A 23,110-nucleotide genomic window follows, 5' to 3' on the forward strand; every position below is an offset into this window, starting at 1 on the left:
TCATGCACATATTGGTTGATCACCTATAAAAACTGATATTAATATTTGGCCAGTCTCTGCCGATTAGATAGCTGACTAATGAAAGTGTTGCTGAATATAGTTTATAATTAACAACTATGGTTTGAAATTAGGATTCTGGCTTAGATTTACTCCTTGAAATAAAACAAGAAGCAAAAAGTTTGTATATCAATAACGAACTTCGTTTTCCTTTAAATTATGGTATGGATTCAAATCTAGTCTTATGAGATTGAGCCACCAATTAAGCCAATAGTTTGACGCCAGGGACTTGAACTTGACTCGCTATGTCATGTAGTTGAGCCAGCATGAAAATTGCATGAGTAATGAAAATGATGACTCGATTAACAATTAAATATTTTGAAGATTTGAATACCAAACATAAGAAGTAGCAATAAATTAATCTTTTTTGGTACAATGCAGTAAACTATTATTCATTCTGAATTAGTGAAACGACAAACAGAAATATGACACATCAGCTACATGTTTGCATGTGCAAGTTTTCGACAGATTTCTGTTGTCAATGAAACATTTTGAAGTGACAAATAGACAAAGACATGTTTGGGATATTGAAACTGCGAAGATGCTTGCTTATGTATACTCATCACAAATCATTATGGTTACATTTCAAATACCTTTTATATGTCGAAATCGGTCCAAGAACCAGTCGGGTGCCCACCTAAACAAATGACCTGGGGATTTGTGATCGCATCTTAAAACGATACTGAGCCCTGTTTTTTCTAGTCATGTATAAGAGTTACTAAGCTAGAGTTGGACAGTTTCTCCACATTTAAGGATACCCGTTCTATAAATAGAAAGGAAAAAAAATATTTTCCTATCATGAAAAGTAATATCAGTCAAGCTGACGATCCTTTCTTTATAGAAAAAAAAAAGTTTGATAGAATTTATTGTGCTTTAAAACTGGGGAAAAAACATAAAAACAAACATAAAATAGCTAAAAATTTGTGGTGCAAATCCCTATGATGAAACCAAATCTGAATTCTTGGAAAATACTCCTTAAATTTAATACCTTTTCGAATGGAGGAGTCAAGAGTAATTACCCTATTTCCAAATGAATTTATCTTTAACCAAATCATATTAGGATCTTTAATGTTCTTTTTTATGCATGTCAGAACTGTGGAGTAACATGCAATTTTGAGTGTACTAAGTTATGATACGACATTTATATTGCAGTATCCTTTTGGATGAAACAAATTTATATATTAGTATCATATATTGCTGCAAGGCTTCGGAGGTGAGGCCGGCAATGAACCGAGCTGGAGAGCTGAGAATTAAGCTGACGTGAACTGCGAGCGAAATTTGCAAAAGAAATCCCAAAACTATGAAGTATCCTTTGATTTAAGATTCTTCAATGCTTAAGTCAGTCAGGATCTTAAGAATAGATAGTGAAAATGGAGAAGTAGAAAGCAAGAAATGAGAGTTTGTGTGTGAAGAGAAATATAATGAACTTTAAGTGGAGAGAACTCTAGTTCCTCAGTAAAAATTTTAGCAGAGTTTTATATTTATTTACTCAAACTTGACTTGGACATACCTTCCAAAGAGCACCTTGTCCCTTTTTTACAGACGAAGCTTGCTTAGACCTTCAAAAAAGTTTGTTAGGCTATTAGAAATCTGTTACTCTGTTAGGTTATTGTAACAGAATGTCCAGCTGTGTATAGATTGTGGAACGGCTGTCCACGTGGCAAATGAGCTGGAATACAACTAAAAGACAGTTACGGCTGAGCTGGATGACAGCTGTCAGATAACCGTCTATATTTTTAATGGCATATCGGTAATAGACTGATATGAAATGACTGATATTAATAAATATCTGAACTGGGCGCCATTCCTTGTGTGTCAGTAATCAGGTCAGTCAGAAACCGACGTAAGTTGATTTGGTTGAGGAAGATTGATAGATAACCGAGGTGAGTATCCTACTTACTAGCAGTTTTGGACAAAGTTGATTTAGCGGATAATACTAAAGAGTCAGGTCGGCTAGAGGCTGATGTAACCTGAGAGTGTCATTAACTCAAAGAATGATCTGTTGCCACGTGCCTAGATGATGATGATCTCAGCCTTCCGATGAGATTGGCTTTCTGATAATCTTAACTTTCTGATGAGGTCCATCTTTTTATGAGGTCGGCCTTCTGATGAGATCGATTTTCAAAACTCACATCGGTATTCTTATCTGAGATGAAAACTAGTAGTTCAAAATATGTATTTTTAAAATTTTATAGCAGAAAATAAAAGATTAAATATTTTAATCTTCAAAACATACTTTGGATCATATCTAAACTATCAATTAAGGATCAATGACATGAAAAATTTACTTATAAAATCTAATATAAAACAGAAAACTGCATCGATCACATCGATGCCCTGAATTTGATCTAACCTTTAGATCACATTGGTTGAGTTCAGAACTCATCACGTTTTCACAGATCGATGATCTCCACTGCTGGTAGGTGTGGTACGAAGTTCTCGCTGATGTCGAGCAGCCATACAGATCGTCTGACCTCTATAAATCGTCCATTTGAAGCTCTGATCATCTCACTCTCAACTTTTCATGCCCCAACTCTCAAGTTTCTCATGCCAAAAATCACTTCTAATTTTGCACAAAACTGATACCTTCTTAAGGGTGGCATCCCATGGAAGATAAGGATAAGAAAGAGGTAGTTTCGGTTTACTTTCAAACATTAGTTGATCCTTATCACCAATTAAAATCAAATTTGAATGAAATTTTGAGCCAAACATTATCCTCATCTTATGAACTCAGAGAGGGATTGACCAATATCAGAATGGTGCAAAAAATCTCATGAAAAAATACTTTATGCATGGAGAAAGGTGATGGCATGAAGAGAAGAGTCCAACTCAATTTGGACTCTAGATTTTCATTCAAATTCAAATCCATTTGAACTCAAATTTAAACCAACCAATTTCTAATTAAAAAAAAATCAGATATGGATGTGGAAAAGCTTCTAGATATGAAAAAAATTTATGAAAAAAATTTTTCACGTGAAGAATAAGAGGGCGCAGAGAAAGGAGACGCAAGAGATTTGAATTCGAATTGTTTTTTCATCTAATTAGATTCGTAACCCAACAAAATTAGGTTAGATCTAATTGGACCACTAAACCTAATCTAATTAGATAGTAAATAGTTTTGATTAAATCTTAATCAAATCAAAAATTAATCGAGCTCAAGTTCTGACCAAATTAGGAATCGAACATCCTTAGCGATTAGGTCATCCATAACCTAATCGGGTCAAATCAAATTGAATCCAATTCAATTAGATTTGATCCAAATCTCTATGCTCAATCAAGTTGAACTAATTAGTAATCTAATTACTAATCAATTCTCCTACAATTTACCAACAATTAGCTAATTGATTTATTGTAACTTTTTTATAGGGTTAATTATCAATCGAATTGACTATTTTATCCTAAAATGATTCTTAATCATCGATCAGCCATATGATCAGTCAGAAATTTCTTTTGAGTGTGATCCCATAGGTTTGAATCTAAGTTGGTAGCATAGGAATAATATTTCTATACCAATCAAAGTGACCATCTAGCAATGATATCCATCGACGTCCGAATAGGTCGAAAGATTGCGAAGCATCATTCAAGAACCTATTGGCATATGGTTACCATATAATTCATCCCTTTGACCCAAATGCTCAAGGTTACCTAGGGTTTAACTGTCAACCCTGATATGGTCATCCACATTATATTTTAATTTTTAAAATCCATCACATAGATTATTTTGATGGAGGTTTTACTGAATTGAAACACACTGATACATTAACTCCTACTTATTCGGAGGGATTAATTTCATCTTGATTCGCACATCGACTTCTCAAGTACTTGACTGTACCTAAAAATCTTTCATCACTGAATTAAAAATTTAGACAGTTGGCATCCAAGTACAGTGAGTTACTTGCAAATCACTGTGGTGATCTCAGATTGGAGGGACACTTATATCCATATCCTTCGTGAGCTACTCTTGACAGTAGAGTGCTCAGGAGTTGGTCATGTTCAATGAGATGTACTCTAACATCTCACTTGCATATCATGCCAGTGTCTCCACACTCCTTGGTTAAGATGACAACTAATGTACATGGCACACAACGACTTATACTTGACATTGCTATCGTTCTAATAATAGTATATCATTTGATCATGAACTTAAGGTTTAAGGACTAAACGATATATCCTCCTATATCGAATCAAATAGTCCTAAGAATTTCATCACATAACAGGAGTTCAAAATAAGATGTACACAGTGATGAGAAAACTAAATAATATTTATTAATTCAACAATTCATATACAATTATAATAATAAACTCAACTGTCAACAGACTGATGATTGGTTTTGAGACATAATTTCCAACATTATCAACTCGATAGCTCCTGAGCATGAGTCTCGAGAACATTGACTAAGATAGTAAGATCCCATAATATTTACTCTCCACTTCTAAGTCTGAAGGGATCACTTCGGATGAAAGTAGTCCAAAAAAAAAATTTTCAGCTTATCCGAGGTGACGAATCCATACCGTTTGGTTCTTCAAGTGAACCACTGCATCCTACCACTCGAGCTTGGAGTAGGCAGGTCGGATCTCCTATATATCTGATAGAATTTCAATCTTGGCAGCCTCATTTTCTTCTCTTTTAAGGATATATTGTCTGAGAATTTTAGCCAAAACTAGTCAAGTTGATATTTTATGAGGTCCAATCCAGAGATCGAATTTTTGATCTTCTCAGGACTTATCTCAATTCGGAGATCAAATTTTTGGTTTTCAGAGAAACTTGGCCTATTCGGAGCTTAAGTTCGATCCGGAGATCGATTTTTTATCTTTGATCCTTTCGAGACTTAAGCTCGATCCAGAGATCGATTTTTCTCCTTGGCCCTTTTGGGGCTTTAACTCGATCCGAAGATCGACTTTTCATTTTGATCCATCCGGACTTAAGCTCGATCTGTAGATCGACTTTTCATTTTGGTCCTTCTAGACTTAAGTTCGATCTGGAGATCGACTTTTCATTTTGATCCATCTGAATTTAAGCTTGATCCAGAGATCAACTTTTCTTCTTGGCCCTTTCGGAATTTCGATATGAAGATCGACTTTTCATCTTGGTCCATTTGAACTGAAGTTTAATCTGAAGATTGACTTTTCATCTTGATCTTTTCGAACTTAAGCTCGATCCAGAGATTGACTTTTCATCTTTGATCTTTTTGGGACTTAAGCTCGATCTGAAGATCGACTTTTCATCTTGGTCCATTCAGACTTAAGCTTGATCCAGAGATCGACTTTTCGTCTTAGTTCATGCGGACTTAAGCTCGATCCGAAGATCGACTTTTCATCTTGATCCATCCAGACTTAAGCTCGGTCTAGAGATCAACTTTTCATCTTGATTCTTTTGGGACTTAAGCTCGATCTGAAGATTGACTTTTCATTTTGATCCATCCGGACTTAAGCTCGATCCAGAGATCAACTTTTTATCTTGATCCTTTTGGGACTTAAGCTCGATCTGAAGATCGACTTTTTATTTTGATCCATCCAGACTTAATCTTGATCCGGATATCGGCTTTTATCTTAGTCCTTTTGGGACTGAAGCTCGATTCAGAGATCAACTTTTTAACTTGGTTCATCCGAACTTAAGCTCAATTCAGAGATTGACTTTTCATCCTGATCCATCTAGACTTAAGCTTGATCCGGAGATTGACTTTTCATCTTGATCCTTTCAGGACTTAAGCTCGATCTGGAGATTGACTTTTTGATGAGGTCGATATTTTGATAAGATCGGTTTTCTGATGAGCTCTGCTTTTTTATGAAATCAACCTCCTAATGAGGTTAGCCTTTCTGATGAGCTTGGCCTCATGATCTCAATCTTTTGATGATTTCAGCCTCTTGATGACTGCTTTTCGATGAGTTTGATTTTCTTATGAGCCCTTCTGATAAGCTCTGCTTTTTGATGAGATTGGCCTCCTAATGAAGTTGGCCTTTTATTCTGCTTGGTTCTTCAGGTGAATCGCTACATCTCTTCGGATAAATTTTCAATATAGATTGCTAGTGTATTTGCCAATGACTTCTATCTCGAATCTTGCTGAGGTTTTTTAGATGACCATGGCTGTTGCAAGCTAGAACATAGCTGTCAGATAACTATCTGTATTTTGGGATCACATCGATTTTAGACCGATGTCCCATACAGAAGGTCAGCAGATAGCTGAACTGATCATAATGCCTCATTAGAAGTCAATTCAGGTTAGTTCAGATCAATATTTAGTTGAGTTGAGTTGAGCCAGGTCGGTATTCAATCGATCTAACCCAAAAGTAGACTTTGATCAATATAATTTTCAGATGATTCTCTTTGATATTACCACATACCAGAGATATCTTTCAAAAAGATCAGCTTTCTCCACTTTGGATATTGTTAGGGATGACTTAGGATCTCGTAGATGATTTTTGGACGATCTCGGATCCTGTCAAGATCAGTTTCTTCTACCTCAAATCTTATTGCGGTGACCACAAATCTTGTTAAGGATTTTTTTATACACACACACATATATATATTGGTCTGTCTGATCTCACATAGCTCGATCAGGGTTTAACTGTCCTATATAGGACTTAGATAATTATATATATAATGAACTGTTGTGGTCAAGGAGTTACATAGCTCAGATAGTTGGAATAACTCTATTCGCATGTATATGAGAAATTATCCATTTTGGCTCATAACCATCTTTGGGCTTCAATGGACTTTAGGCTTCAGTGCGTCTTGATCATTTGGAGCTCCACAATTTTATTCTTTACAGAGAGAAAGAAAGTTTCAATCCATATTAGCCATATTTTTTCTTAACTCATAATTGATATAGGATTAAAGATGTCGTCTCCTTATAATATGAATATTATCTGATCTTGATTAGGTCAATCATGAAATCGATGTAGCTTAATATAATAAGTAAACTTCAAAATATTAAAAATGATATGACTTTATGAATTAGATTGATTAATTAAAAATAAATTAATCTTAATAAAGTGAATATAATAGAGGTTTAAGAAATACCTCTGTCCGATGTCGTGATATCCTCATGGGTAGATTGGGTCTTCCATATATCAGATGTGTTTTATCTTAAGATGTTTCATCTCTTTTTCTTTCAAAGGTATATTATCTCAAAATCTCAAGTCAAAATTTGAGTTTTCTCAAACAGATATCTCATTTGGATAGACTTTCTTATCCTTGTTTGATCAGATTTCATGATCTTGTTTGGATAAAAGATGCTTCAACTTAATTGTAGAGATTTGATTTTCTATGGATAGGAATTAAGATATTAAAGAAAATTTTACTAAAGGCTCATTGTTAGTGCACTACCTTTTCGAAGAAGAATTTTTATCTGCCCCCCAATCTCCATCAAGATTTGACATTATGTTGATTATTACTACTTTGTGGTATGTTAGAGCTATGGTATCGCAGCAGTGAGGGTTTGAACTTACTGAACTAAGAGGTTGATTGCTGAGGATCAACAGCAGTTGGTGGTTGGGTGATCTCCTGAGCATTTTTAGGAGAAGATGAGGTGAGTAAAGGATGAATTGGTGCATTCTTGTTCACCATTTTTCACTAAAAATTTTCAGATGCCTTTTCTTCCGGCGTCAATCTGTTATTGTAAGGCTCCGAAGGTGAGGTCGGCAATGAACCAAGCTGGAGAGCTGAGAGTTGAGCCAACGTGAACTGCGAGCGAAACTTGCAAAAGAAGTCCCAAAACCGTGGGGTGCCTTTTGATGCTTAAGTTTGCCGGAACCTTGAGAACATGTAGTAAAAATAGAGAAAAAGAAAGCAAAAAATGAGAGTGTGGGTGGAGAGAAGTAGAATGAATTCTAAATGAAGAGAACTCTAGTTTCTCAGTAGAAATTTTAGCATAGTTTTGTATTTGTTCATTCAAACTTGACTTGAATTTATCTTCTGGAGAGCACCTTGTCTTCTTTTTATAGAAGGAGCTTGTTTGGACTTTAAAAAAAAATTATTAGGTCATTAGAGATCTGTTAAGCCATTAGGCTGTTGTAACAGATTAGTCAGCTGTGCAGAGATCGTGAGGCGGCTGTCCACGTGACAAATGAGCTGAAATACAACTGAAAGATAGTTACGATCGAGTTGGATGACGGCTATCAGATAACCATCCATACTTCTAATGACACATTGTAATAGATCGATGTAGAATGACTGATATTAATAAATATCTAAATTGGGCGCTATGCTTTGAGTGTTAGTAATCAGATCGGCCATAAACCAATATAAGCCGATTCGGTTGAGGGAGATTGACAGATAATCGAGGAGTATCCTGCTTACTAGCAGTTCTGAACTAAGCAAATTTAGCGGATAATACTGAAGAGTTAGGTCGGCTAGAGGCCGATGTAACCTAAGAGTGTTATTAACTCAAATAATGACCTCGTGCCACATGCTCAGATGATGATGATCTCAGTCTTCTGATGAGGTTGACTTTCTGAAGATCCTGACTTTCTGATGAGATCGGTCTTCTTATGAGGTCGGTTCTCAAGGCTCACATCGGTATTTTTGTTGACTCGATGGCTTCAGAGTATGAGTCCCTAGAACATTAGTTGAGATGGTAAGATCCCACAACATCATAATACAAAATTATTACTATATTAAATTTTGATAATTCCACCTACCCAACATGAATAAAATCTACGACTGTTTAGAAGTCCATTTTTTTTTAAAGGACAGAAAGATCTGTTGGGATATACCGACTGACCGACCGATCGACCGATCGACCGACCGATCGATCGACCGACCGACCGACCGACCGACCTTCCGATCGACCGACCGACTGAAACCAACCGACCAACCGAAGGTATATCGATCGGGCAGACCCTTTCTGCCCTCCCGACCGATTGTATCAGGAGATCCGATGCCCGACTCCCACGACACGCCCGACTGACCGTCGGAGGGTCCGAATCTCTACCCGACGCCCCTCAGCTGGCCACCGACCCAAGGTCGGTCGACTCCTCCGATCATCGTACTACTGTCAGAGACTGTCAGTCCTGACAACAGCAGCGGCACTGCCGCCTAAGGGCATTATCCCACCTAGAGCATGGGTCAACCCTAGCGATTTGACGGCCTCACGGCGATTTGACACCTTTATGGTGACTCTGACAGTCTACGATGAATTGACAATTCTTCAATTGTCTGCGCCATTAATGATGGCACCATACCGCGCTCCACTATATATATCGGGGAAGGCAACAGTGCTAGGGGCTCCGAGGAAAAAACTCCCAGGCTTGCTCTCTCTCTCTCTCTTTCCCTCTCTCGATTGAGCTCTCTGTCTACTTTTCACTGTTGCCCAGTCTCCTCTCTGACTTGACCGTCGGAGGGTCCCCGCCGGAGCCGCCTCCGGTCAGTGCGGACTTTCTTTTGCAGGCGTTCGTTCCCGACGACCAGGCGACGAGGGGATTGCCGCAACAGATTGACGCGCCAGGAAGGGGGGACGCAAGCAGTAGATACTAATGACAAAGACAAGAGCTCAACGATCGAGAGTCACCGGGTCGGCGAGACGCTCTTCCCGTCGGGAAGAGACCTCTCCGCCACCCTCCGCGGCGGAACCTAGCTCCCCGCATCCCGCGGTCACCACGAAGGTGCAGATCGCGGCGATCGTACGGCAGATGACCGTGCTGACGGACGCAGTCAAAAGCCTCCAGCAACAACCCGCACGGCTACCGCCATCACCGGTCGGGCAACCAGCGGCACGTCCGATGCCCTCCAGGAGCAGCCGTCGATGCCCGCGCCGATCTCGGTCATCTCCGCGGGAGCGCCTGCCACAGCACTCCCACGGAGGGGAGGAGGCGCGGCCGCGGCGCGATGCCCATCGGTCCCAGCAGCTTTCTCCCTCCCAGCTGGAACGAGTAAGGTGGGAGAAGCGACCACGGACGTCGTCCGCCTCCCTCTCGGAATCTTCCGGAGACTCCACTCCTGGGGTCTCCCAGCACCAACGGACGGACGACTACGAACGTCGGTTCGAGAAAATCGACCGTCGGCTCGCGCAGTTGCAGATGGACGGGCAGAAGTCTTCGAACGACGTTGACTTCCAGACCGCCCAACCTTTCTCCCGACTTATCCTTGACGAACCGATCCCCGGTCGGTTCAAGATGCCGCACGTGGAGCCCTACGATGGCTCCACTGACCCAATCGATCACCTGGAGAGCTATAAAGCTCTCATGACGATTCACGGGGCAACTGACGCTCTCTTTTGCTTCGGCTTTCCCGCCACGCTCCGCAAGGCTGCCAGGGCCTGGTACTCCGGTCTTCGATCGAGAAGTATCCACTCCTTCAGACAGCTCGAGCACTCTTTCGTGGCTCACTTCAGTACCAGTCGGAAGCCGCCGCGAACGTCGGACAGCCTCTTCTCCCTCAAACAAGGAGAAAATGAGATGCTCCGACACTTCGTGGTGCGATTCAATACGGCCACGGTCGAGGTCTGGGACCTCAACGAAGACATGGCCATCTCAGCCATGAAACGGGGACTGAGGGCGTCCCGATTCACCTACTCCCTGGACAAGACCCTCCCCGCACATATGCCGAACTGCTGGAACGCGCGTACAAGTATATGTGCGCGGACGAAGGAGCCTCCGACCGACGCTCAGCCGAGTTCAAGGGTCCGAAGGAAAAGCGAAGGAAGGGTCGGGACCCCGCCGAATCTAGCAGACCCCCGACCGATGGTCGGGTCTCGCCCCCGCGACGAAACCAAAAGTCGCCCCGACGGCAGACTCCAAGGCCGACACGCCCCAGGTATGACTCCTATACTCCACTCTCCGCTCCCCGTGCGCAGATTTTGATGGAGATCGAGGGGGAAGAATACCTGCAACGGCCTCCACCTCTGAAGGCAAAAGGCCTCGACCGACGGAAGTACTGTCGATTCCACCGGGGTCACGGCCACAATACTGAGCAATGCATCCAGCTTAAGGATGAGATCGAAGCTCTCATCCACCGAGGGTATCTCGATAAATTTTGGAGGAACCCACCAACTCGGCCAGTGGCCGACCGACAACCCCAGCCGACTGAGGAAGCGATGACTAATCAGCCGACGGCTGGGGTCATCAATATGATTTCCAAACGACTTGGCCCGAGGACGACTGCTGGAGGGGAGCCCACGAAGAAGCTGCGCCCGGACGACGTGATTACTTTTACGGATGAAGACGTTCGGGGCGTCCAAACTCCCTACGACGATGCTGTTGTTGTCTTGGCAACAATAGCCAATTATGATGTAAAAAGAATTTTTGTAGATAATGGAAGTTCAACAAATATTTTGTTTTACTCGACCTTCTCCCGGATGCGACTATCAACCGACCGACTCAAAAGGGTCCCCGCGCCCTTGGTAGGCTTTGCCGGGGACGCCGTCGTGACGGAAGGTGAAATTACCCTGCCTGTGACGGTCGGCACCGAACCATGGCAAAGCACGGTTCATTTGACTTTCGTGGTTGTCCAAGTGCCTTCGGCCTACAACGCCATACTTGGAAGACCCGGACTTAATGCCCTCAAGGAGATCATCTCGACGTACCATCTCCTAGTTCGGTTTTCGACTAGGAACGGAGTCGGAAAGATGCGCGGAGACCAACAGCTCGCTTGCCGATGCTTCCAGATCTCCGCTCGGAGTGACGAGTCGAGGGGCTCCCTGACGATCGACAAACTGGACCAACGGGAGGAGGAAGAACGGGGCTCGCCGGCCGAACAGCTCGTGTCAGTCCCGATAGCGAAAAATCCCGACCGGAAGGTTTGGGTCGGGTCTCAACTACCCGATCCAGAACGGCAACGGTTGATGGAGCTGCTGACGGCCAACGCTGACATATTTGCTTGGTCGGCAGCAGATATATCGGGCATCCCCCCAGAGACAATAACCCACCGACTCAACATCGACCCGACGATTAGGCCGGTGAGGCAGAAGAAAAGAACTTTTGCTCCCGAAAGACAGAAGGCCATCGACGAAGAAGTGGACAAACTGCTCGAGGCGGGCTTCATCAGAGAAGCCACATATCTCGATTGGCTCGCCAATGTCGTATGGTCAAGAAAGCCAACGGGAAGTGGAGGGTTTGTATTGACTACACCGACCTGAATCGGGCCTGTCCAAAAGACAGCTTTCCACTTCCAAAGATCGACCAGCTGGTGGATGCGACATCCGGATTTCGACTGCTCAGCTTCATGGACGCCTTTGTCGGGTACAACCAGATCCAAATGGCGCCTGAAGATGAGGAGCACACTGCCTTCGTGACCCCCAAGGGCCTCTACTGTTATCGGGTGATACCCTTCGGGCTGAAGAATGCCGGCGCCACCTACCAACGACTTGTCAATAAGGTTTTCAAAGATCAGATCGGATGCAACATGGAAGTATATGTGGACGACATGCTGGTGAAAAGTACGCAGATTTCGGATCATGTTCAGGATCTCGAAGAGACCTTTCGCACTCTACAACAACATCGAATGAAGCTGAATCCGACTAAGTGCGCTTTTGGGGTGACCTCAGAGAAGTTTCTCGGATTCCTGATTTCTCAGCGAGGGATCGAGGCCAACCCTGAGAAAATAAAGGCGATCATCGACATGCGTCACCCAAACACCAAGAAGGAGGTCCAGCAACTGAACGAAAAGATCGTTGCCCTCAGCCGATTCATCTCTCGATCAGCTGAAAGGTGCCTCCCGTTCTTCAAAACTCTGAGGCAGGCGAAGGGCTTCTCTTGGTCGGACGAGTGCCAACGGGCCTTCGAGGATCTGAAGAGGTACCTGACTTTCCCGTCACTGCTAGTAAAGCCGGGGGTCGGGGAGACATTGTATCTCTATTTGGCCACCTCCCCAGAGGCGGTCAGTTCGGTGCTCGCCTGAGAAAACGAGAGCCGAACCCATCAGCCCATCTACTATACCAGCAAAGTGCTCTGCGGTGCGGAAGCCCGATATTCGGAGACGAAAAAGATGATTTTCGCCCTGACCGTCTCCGCATAGCGACTCCGACTATACTTCCAGGCACATGCCATTGTGGTTCTCACCAACCAGCCCCTGAGGGCGATATTGTGCCGACTCGATACCTCGGGACGACTAGCGAAGTGGGCGATGAAGCTTAGCGAGTTCGACATACAGTACCGACCGCGACCTGCCTTAAAGGCCCAGGTCCTGGCCGACTTTATCGCCGAATACCCGACGGCCGACCAAGGGTCGGAAGGTATGGACTCGGGACAAGACGCGGTCTCCGAGCCAGACCCGGTCTCCACCTGGGTACTGCACATCGGCGGAGCTTCGAACGCTCAAGGGAGTGGGGCTGGATTCTTGCTCACCAACTCGGACGGGGTAGTCACCGAGTACGCCCTCCGATTCGACTTCAAAGCCTCCAATAACCAAGCTGAGTATGAAGTGCTCCTTGCCGGCTTGAGGATGGCGAAGGAACTTGGGATCGACAGCCTCCGGGCGTTCTCTGATTCTCAACTGATCGTGGGGCAGGTCAAAGGTGAATTCGAGGCGTGAGACCCAGCCATGGCAAAATATCTCCAGAAAGTGAAGGATCTCGTGACACGCCTTAGATATTTCAAAATTTCCCACATCCCTAGGACGGAGAACGCCCGGGCCGATGCACTCTCCAGACTGGCGACCTCGGCTTTCGACTCTTTGGAAAAGACATTCGTGGAGAACCTCGAGCAGCCGAGTATCGACCGGGCCGAAGAGATGCTATAACTGACAGCTGAACCAAGCTGGATGGACCCGATTGTCTGGTTCCTGACCGACGGGATCGGCCCTGAAGATCCCATGGAGGCCAGACGGCTCCGATGGTCGGCCTCCCAATATGTGATCATGGATGGCTGACTCTACAAAAGGTCGTTCTCCCTTCCCTTGCTCAGGTGCTTGGGACCGACCGACGTAGATTATGCTCTCCGAGAAGTGCACGAAGGAATCTGCGGAAGTCATCTGGGGGGCAAATCCCTAGCCTACAAAGTCCTGCGACAGGGTTACTATTGGCCCACCATGAGGAAGGACGCGGCTGAGTTGGTCCGAAAGTGCGAACCTTGTCAGAAGTACGCCAACGTACAACACCGACCGGCCAGCCAAATCGCTCCTATTGTCGCTCCATGGTCCTTCGCTCAGTGGGGGGTCGACATTCTCGGTCCTTTCCCTCCAGCATCGGGTCAAAGAAAGTTCATAGTCATCGCCATCGACTACTTCACCAAGTGGGTGGAGGCCGAGCCCCTGGCGCAGATTACCGAACGGAAGATGGAGGACTTCGTCCAAAAATCTATCATCTTCAGGTTCGGATTGCCGTATACCATCATCACCGACAATGGGCGGCAATTCGACAACCAAGACTTCAGAGACTTCTGCGCAAAGTTTCACATCACGCACTGACTAACTTCAATCGGACACCCACAGTCCAATGGCGAAGTCGAGGTGACCAACCGAACCATACTACACGGGCTCAAAACCCGACTAAATGAAGCCAAAGGCCTCTGGGTCGACGAGCTAGGCTCCGTTCTGTGGGCTTACCGAACGACCCCCCGCGTTCCGACCGAGGAGTCGCCTTTCGGTTTGGCCTATGGGACGGAGGTGATGATTTCACTCGAGATTGGACTGCCATCTATCAGGGTCGAGCGGTATCGAGAGCCGGACAACTCTGATTGTTGGAGGGCCGACCTAGACCTCCTCCCCGAACTGCGGAACGAGGCCCAACTTCGCATGATTTCGTACCGACAGAAGGTAGCCCGGTATTACAACGTCAAGCTCAGACCAAAGCTTTTCAGGCCTGGTGACTTAGTCCTAAGAAAGGCAGAGGTCTCGAAGCCCCTGGACCAAGGGAAGCTGGCTCCGAACTGGGAAGGGCCCTACATGGTAGCAGACACCTATGGGCCGATGGCTTACCGACTGGAGACTCTGGAAGGGAAACCCATTCCCCGGACCTGGAACGCCGACAACCTGAAGTTGTATCACCAATGAACCTTGTACTTGTTCATTCGGAATACAAATTCAGTTCGAAATTTCGGAGTTCCGACTCTTCGACTGACGATCGACGCTCACCAAGAAGGTCGGGTCCCGACGTCCCGACTCGGACTCGGTATCCACGTGAAACCGACGACCCGACCGCCAACGACGTATCGAGCGCTCACAAAGGCCATCCACGGCGACGGGAGTTGACACTCCTTCTACGGTCGAACTTTTGGGCCAGACCGTCGGCTAACCTACCGACTGAGCCCCGACCAAAGAAAGACGAAATGCCTACGCGACCGCCCTCGCGACTTACCGACCGAGCTATGACTGGTCGAAGGATATTCGACTTACCACTGTCTATCACACAATACGACCTCAGTCGTATTCATGACTCACCGACCGAGCTACGGCCGGTCGGAAGATATTCGACTTACCGCCGTATATCATGAGGCACAGTATAAATACCCGACACAAGGGTATCGGGATCCGACTTATCGTCGATCCCCCGACTAAATGCACCGGATGACATTCGACTGAATGCATCGGAAAAGACCTGACTGCCAAACCATTATCCGGCGGTCGGTCGGCTTTCGACTCAACGAACGCGCCCAACTCATGGCATGGGGAAGGATGCCTGACTTACGACCTCGACCATTGGAGGCCGATCCAAAGTCGGGACTTGTTCTACCTTCGTGGCGGCATGAGTTGCCGAACGTCTTAACCAATCTATATGGGTTAGCGACTTACGTGTTCGGATGCATTCTACAACACGTGAGAAAAGAGAAAAACAGGCAAAGGAAAAAATTTAAGTCCAAGACTTTGATTTCATTAGAGATCAAAATAGGCTTTACAAAATCGGACCGAAGCCCGGTTACAAGTGTTCCAAGAAAAACAAAAAGGATAAAAGAGGATGAGGCCACGGTCATCCTTCCGAGTCAATCTCCTCGACCGACGGAAGCTCGGGGATGACCGGCGTGTCCACCGCGATCGGCACTTGGTCGACTGCCGGAACAGGATTGTCGGTCGGCAACGGACTGGCGGTCGACGTCGGATTACGAGTCGCGGCCGTCTCTCCTTCGGCAATCTGTTCCTAGACGGCCTCTCCCGCCACGGCGACACCTCCCGACGACGGGTCGGCCATCTCTTCCATGGCTTGGTCCTCGACTCTCGACGGGATGATGCTGCTGAGATCCAGCTCTGGGTACAGGGCTTGAATCGCATCCCGACCATTCTCGTACCCCACCCGGTACGATGCGAAGCCGGACTCCAACATCTCCTCTCGGTACTGGTCGGTGCCGCGAAAGTCGTCCACCACCCGACTTGCCGACTCCTTCGCCGACCTTGCTTCCGCTTCCGCCCGCCGAGAGAGTCCTTCGCCGACTCCGCCTCTGCCTTCGCTATGTCGGCGTCTGCCTGGGCGATCGACAGGTTCTCCTCAGCCCTGGCGAGCTTCTCCAGACTGACCCGGAGCTGCTCGCGTTCGCCCTCGAGTTCGGTGGCGACGCCGTCCCGCTCGCGCCGCAGACGGTGCGCAGTCCGACCCTTGTGTTTGGCTTCTTTTCAGGCCGACTTGAGCTCGGACCCGAGACGAGAGACCTCGTCCACCAACTTCGCCTCCCGGTCGGTCGACTGTTTCAGGTGTTCGACCAGCATTGCCCGGTTGGCTTCGACGGCCGCCGCTCTGTCCTTCCAAGCCGCTCGGACGTTCCCGAATCTTTGGTACCCGACTTCAAGTTCGGACATGTTATAGATCAGCTGCGAACGCGGGCACTACGTCAGGAAAATGAAATAATGAAGACACTAAAGAAAGGGGAGGCGAAGTAAAACTTACCCTGACCATGGTCGGGTAAAACGAAGATAGCATCTCGATTACTTGCCGAGACCTCAGCACCTCCACGTCAGCCGAGAAGAGGATCCCCTGGCACAGCCTCCTGGCCAGGTTGTGGTCGGCCAGCGCCGACGCTCCTTCGGGGAACTGAGCGCTGGGCGGCACAGTGCGACTCCCCGACCTTGTGTCGTCAGCGGTGTCCATCGGGGCTTTCTCCCGATCGGCCATCCCAGCCAGCGGATCCGGTAAGGAGGGGATGCTCGAGTTCGACGCGGCACCCCCCGTTGCAGCCGCAGACGCCGTCAAATGGTGTTCGGGTTCCCGAACGGTATCCGACGCCACACCCGCCGGCGAAGCCGTCAACGTCCCTTCAGCCGCTTCCTCCGCCCGCCGCTCCTCCGGTTGCACCGTCGGAGCCGCGAGTGCTATCACCGGCTCCGACTGGTCGGTCGCCGATGCCTCGACGGTCGACGCCGCTGTGGAGGATTTCTTCGACGGTCGCGAAGGTCCAGCCCCCGATGCCGGCCTCTTCCTCGCCGCATACTGTCGGATTTCGGCGTCGGTCAGCCTCATCCTCGGCGGTGTCCCTGCGATACCGACAGAAATATTAATATAAGCAAGAGAACGAAAGCCAAATGAAGAGACGACCGGTGGATCGGACGATACCTAGATGGGGGACCAAACTCAGGCCAGCGTCATAGAGGGCTTGTTCGGTAACAAGCTCCCTCTGCTTCGGGACCGACATGTCCTTGAGTCGGTGGAAGTCCTTCCGGTCGTCCGCCTCCACCCGGCTGTTCTTGTTCACCTCGGTTTGGGGCACGCCCCAGTGAGAAGGGAAGCCCCAGGGAGAAGAAGATGAAACAAAGAAAAACTGATTCTTCCACCCGTGGATGGACGATGGAAGGCCAGTGATGAAGGAAAGACACATCCGGGGGTTGAAGAGCCACCACCCTCGGCCTTAGGGTGGGTCGGAGGACAAATAATGCCCGAAAGAGAGAGATACGAGGGTTGGTTGGCAGAAGCTGACACAACAGGGCGAAGCTAATTATTAGACGGACAGAGTTCGGCGCCAGTTGCGTCGGACAAAGTCCGTAATAATTCAGCAGATTCTGGACGAACTCCGGAATCGGAAGCCGAAGACCCGCGCGAAGATCTTCGACGTACAGCGCCACCTGGCCCAGCGGAGGGTTGTTAACCCGACCGCCGACTCCGGGGGTGGAAAGTTGGAACTGCTCCGGGATACGATACTGATCCCGAAGCCGATCAACGTTCGGCCCCGAAAGCGAGGAAACCTCAACTTCCGGAGCCGACCGAGGGTCATCAGTCGGGTTTCCCGACCGAGCCCCCCGAGATGAGTTTCCGGCCATCGCATCAGAACCAAGAAAGGCGAGACCAAAGAAGAAGGAAACGGAAGGAAGGAGGTTTAAAGGAAAGCTAAGGCAAAACAGGAGGAAGCACGAACCCCGGGTGGACCCTCGCGAGAGCGGAGGAGAAGGCAGCTACCGGCGATGACGGAAGAAACACTCGGGCAGAGTCTCCGCAGCAAATCGTCAAAGATGGGGCTTCAAGCGCAAGTGGTCCTATATATATAGGGCCGTTCGATGGCCAAGATGACCCCGCGCCGATCGAGATCTCCCGGATGGGCGACACGTGGCGGCATCCCGGGAAGGCCGCACCACCTTCATTAAATGCGGAGGACGCCGGCCCAACGACCTCCGACACATGGCGAAAGGCCGCGGTTCAGAGTTAAATCGCCCGCGGTGATTCGTGTTCCCGATGGGATGCCTGACAACGCCCCGCGGTCCCAGAACCGGCGCTGGGCGGCAGTTTGCGTTCTCCAAAAAGCGTCGGACGCCCGGTCGTCTGACATCGAATCGTCCGGTGCCCGATCATCTGACATCGAATCGTCCGGCGCCCGATCGTCTGATACCGAATCATCCGGCGCCCGATCGTCTGACATCGAATCGTCCGGTGCCCGATCGTCTGACATCGAATCGTCCGACGCCCGGTCGTTTGACACCGAATCGTCCGACGCCCGATCGTCTGACATCGAATCGTCCGACGCCTGATCGTCTGACATCGAATCGTCCGGCACCCGATCTCCTGACACCTAATCGTCCGGCACCCGATTGCCTAGCACCGGATTGTTTGACATCCCATCATCAAACAACGGGACGTCTGATATCGACCTGATCGGACCATCTGTCGGTGTGATCGGCAAACTCGGTCCAGGACGTGGCAAGGAATCCACTCCTTTCGCCTACGTGGTGGCACGGGGTAATGCGACGTCAGGCTCAGGAGTGAGGGGGCAACTGTTGGGATATACCGACTGATCGGCCGACCGACTGATCGACCGACCGACTGATCGACCTACCGACCGACCGACCGACCTTCCGATCGATCGACCGACTGAAACCGGCCGACCAATCGAAGGTACGTCGGTCGGGCAGACCCTTTCTGTCCTCCCGACCGACTGTACCAGGAGGTCCGATGTCCGACTCCCACGACACGCCCGACTGACCGTCGGAGGGTCCGAATCTCTACCCGACGCCCCTCAGCTAGCAACCGACCCAAGGTCGGTCGACTCCTCCGATCGCCGTACTACTGTCAGAGACTGTCGGTCCTGACAACAGCATGCGCACTGCCGCCTAGGGGCATTATCCCACCTAGAGCATGGGTCAATCCTAGCGATTTGACGGTCTCACGGCGATTTGACACCTTTACGGCGACTCTGACAGTGTACGGTGAATTGACAATTCTTCAATTGTCCGCGCCATTAATGACGGCGCCATACCGCGCTCCACTATATATATCGGGGAAGGCAACAGTGCTAGGAGCTCCGAAGAAAAAACTCTCAGGCTTGCTCTCTCTCTCTTTCCCTCTCTCGATTGAGCTCTCTGTCTTCTTTTCACTGTTGTCCAGTCTCCTCTCTGACTGACCGTCGGAGGGTCCCCGCCGGAGCCGCCTTCGTCAGTGCGGACTTTCTTTTGCAGACGTTCGTTTCCGGTGACCAGGTGACGAGGAGATTGGCCGCAACAAGATCTATTTTTTTTTGAGAACAAATCAATAGATTAAAGCAACCCATGTTCACGCTCCCACAGCTATTCAACAACTCTCGCCTAAAATTATTTTGTTCTAATCATGGAATAGTTCTACTCCTTGGTCATAAATTTTTAATATTACTTTACGGCTTCACGGACTTTGCCTAATTACTCCACACCCAGGTAGTTGTGGGTCAAGAAGCCTACCAAATAGAGCACCTCGTTGCCATCTCAAAACCACGGCGGCCGCGTAAATACTGCGTGCTCCTCTGCCTTGGAGAAAGCTGTCATCGTCCAGTGGCCATTCCTGAGTGCTCGTGTTAATGCCTCACCGAACTCCAATATAATGGCCATTACAACATTGCAGCAGCCGTTAAAACATTTGTTGAAGGTCATCTATTACATCGACATGTTACATGTACATATTTATTGATATACGATAGAGACGTTTATAAATTATAAATAACAGTACTTTAACAAGTTTAAAATAATAAATAGCAGTACTTTAACAAGTTTATTATTTATTTATGTTTCTACTATATTTTAATTAGGGATATACTATATTGATTAAGTTGAGATTTACTTTAGTAACAAAGAAATGCTACATGAAAGGATAACTAGTTTGTAACTTTTCTTTTTACTTTTATCCAATTAAACTTTATGGTTGCTAGTTTTATGTGTGCAGCAAAAAGTCAAACATTAGGCGCATAACTTGTTTGTCCGAAATTTTCGTGTTCCACTAATATATATATATATATATATATATATATTTCAGGTATGATGTTTGTTAACATTAAAATGGAGATCAACAATGCATGTCTGCTTGTAAACAATCTTTTGTGCGGTCGTCCATAGACATTCGCTACTCTTTTTTTTGCATAAATACGATTGTCAACATGCACTTCTTGTTGTAGCACTCAAGAAAAATAATACATATATGTAAGTGAAAAATATTTATAAATCATATTTTAAAAAGTCATGATTAGTATTATTATCTGTATCAACTAATTAAGTACTCATTCCACATACAATGGTATGATCCACATAAGGCAATAACTAACATCATAATAGATTATCACATCACTAATAAAATGTAATGAGGCATACAAATTCGTAATATAACTCAAAAGACTTTATTTTCTAATAAAAATGACTACGGAAGCTGTCAAATCAAATGCCCTAAGACCATGTGGCCGAGTAAGACCAACTGCTTCAATTTGATCACCTATGATGATGCAAGCTATTAATCATATCTCTCCAAACAATTAAATCAGGCAAGATAGACATGGTGTCCTTCATGCCACCTATGCAAGCTCCTTAATTGAACAGTTGCTCCACAAATCCAGTCGCCCATGTTGATAGGCTTTTCCCATCTTTAATATATCATTCAATTAATTTAGAAATAAACTAATAACAATTCAACTATATTTACTAAGTGAATTGAAATAAATAAAACATATTTTCGATCAAATTAATTTTAAAAATAATGATGTAATTACAATTACTATCTATCAAATATTTATTGAAGGAGACGATTAACATTGTAATGAATTGTAGCATCATCAACAAAGTGTAATAACGCATTCTATATTTGTTCTACATACAACTCAGATGAGCTTGTCTTCAGCCATGCATGGTTATTCTTTTTGATGGAAAGCTGGCAGTTCACATCCTCTGAGACCACGTGGCCTAGTAACGCCAACTACGTAGTTCTTCTTTCGACCACGTATGCCCACGAAAGCCATCAAACCATGCGTCTCACGATCTCGCACTCGAGCAAGACCAAGTACGTGGTCCTTCATGATCATTTATACAAGCTCCTTGCAAAAAGGTTGCTCCTCTCCGTATCTCAAATCTTCAACCTCTCGTTAAACGTTCCATTTCTCTGATGTAGAGATGTTGTTTAATGCACTTTTTTTTTTTTAATGAAAAAGACGTCTGAGAGGTATGCTTTCAAGTTTAGAAAAGAAGATAAATATATAAACCACGATGGACTCGACATCAATTCTTTTAATTTAATTTTTCAGTATTTTATTTTCTAATTTTATTCATTTAATTATAAAAAATGAAAAAAAATGAGTGTGCTTTTTCAAACCATAAAAACATCTATCAAAATAGAAGTTAATTTTTTATTAGATTAGAGATTAAAAGCCATTTAAATTTGACCTCCCCCTTTCGGTCTCAGGTGTAGCGCAGGTAATCAAGGGTAGATGTGCGGCGGCCATGCGGGCCCCCTTCGGGAGAGAGACTGCATGCATCCACGCGGCCATCATTGCTCTGGTCCATGCGACACGCCATGCAAACATACAACACGGACCCAGAACCCTCCCCCTTCCCCTTCCCCTCCTACCTATTCTTTTCCCTTTTATCAATGGCCATAAAGTCACTGATAGAGAAAGACAGCATCACTATATAAGCCATAATTCCCCCTCGCATCCTTCTCCCGTCTGAGCCAACTCCGATATCCTTTGTCCCTCTCCCTCTCTTCTCTTCTCTTCTCCATTGAAGCAGAGGGAGACCCAGGAACAGCGAAGAACAGAGGAGCCATGTGCGGAGGCGCCATCATCTCCGACCTCGTCCCTCCTCGAGCCAACCCCACCATGTCGTCGCCTCCGCTGATCTCTGGCTCGGTCCCCGCAGCGATCCAACCCCAAAAGGTGACGCCTTTATCCATTTTTCTCCTTTTTGCTTCTTCGTATTTTCGTGCTTCGCTGCAGTTCCCCAGAGGAGTTGAGCGGGGATGATGGGTTGTTGTGGTGATTCAGAGCCGAAGAAGAACGAAAGGAAGAACCTTTACCGCGGCATCCGCCGGAGGCCGTGGGGGAAGTGGGCAGCTGAGATCCGTGACCCGGCGAAGGGTGTCCGGGTGTGGCTGGGAACTTTCAGCACCCCCGAGGAGGCCGCTCGGGCCTACGACCGGGAGGCTCGCCGGATCCGGGGCAGCAAGGCCAAGGTCAACTTCCCCAACGAGGATCCCTCGCCGCGCCGGCCAAGGCCGCACGCCAGCACCGCTATCGCCCTTACTGTGGCGGCGACAGCGGGTCTTATTCCGCCACCGGTGGGGAAGCCGGGAGGCTGAGGGAGGAGGCCATGGTCTACGGGTCGTGTGCGGATCTCTTTGAGGTGCCGTCCATGGAGGGGAGCGCGGCGGCGACGGCGGTGGCGGCTCCGCCGCAGCCCGGTGCAACTGTTGGCGGTCAGAAGGGCGGTCCTGCTTCCAATGAGGAGCTGTTCTGGAATTTTGAGGACATTCTCTTCTAAGCTCAA

General features: G+C 46.8%; 1 pseudogene; it reads left to right on the plus strand.

The window, feature by feature from the left end:
• The first annotated feature begins 22,389 nt into the window (after window positions 1-22,389).
• On the plus strand, window positions 22,390-23,104 carry LOC140854861 (ethylene-responsive transcription factor RAP2-3-like; annotated as a pseudogene).
• The last annotated feature ends 6 nt before the right edge of the window (window positions 23,105-23,110 follow it).

The sequence above is a fragment of the Elaeis guineensis genome, chromosome 1 (genome assembly GCF_000442705.2).
Source record: "Elaeis guineensis isolate ETL-2024a chromosome 1, EG11, whole genome shotgun sequence".
Taxonomy (NCBI): domain Eukaryota; kingdom Viridiplantae; phylum Streptophyta; class Magnoliopsida; order Arecales; family Arecaceae; genus Elaeis; species Elaeis guineensis.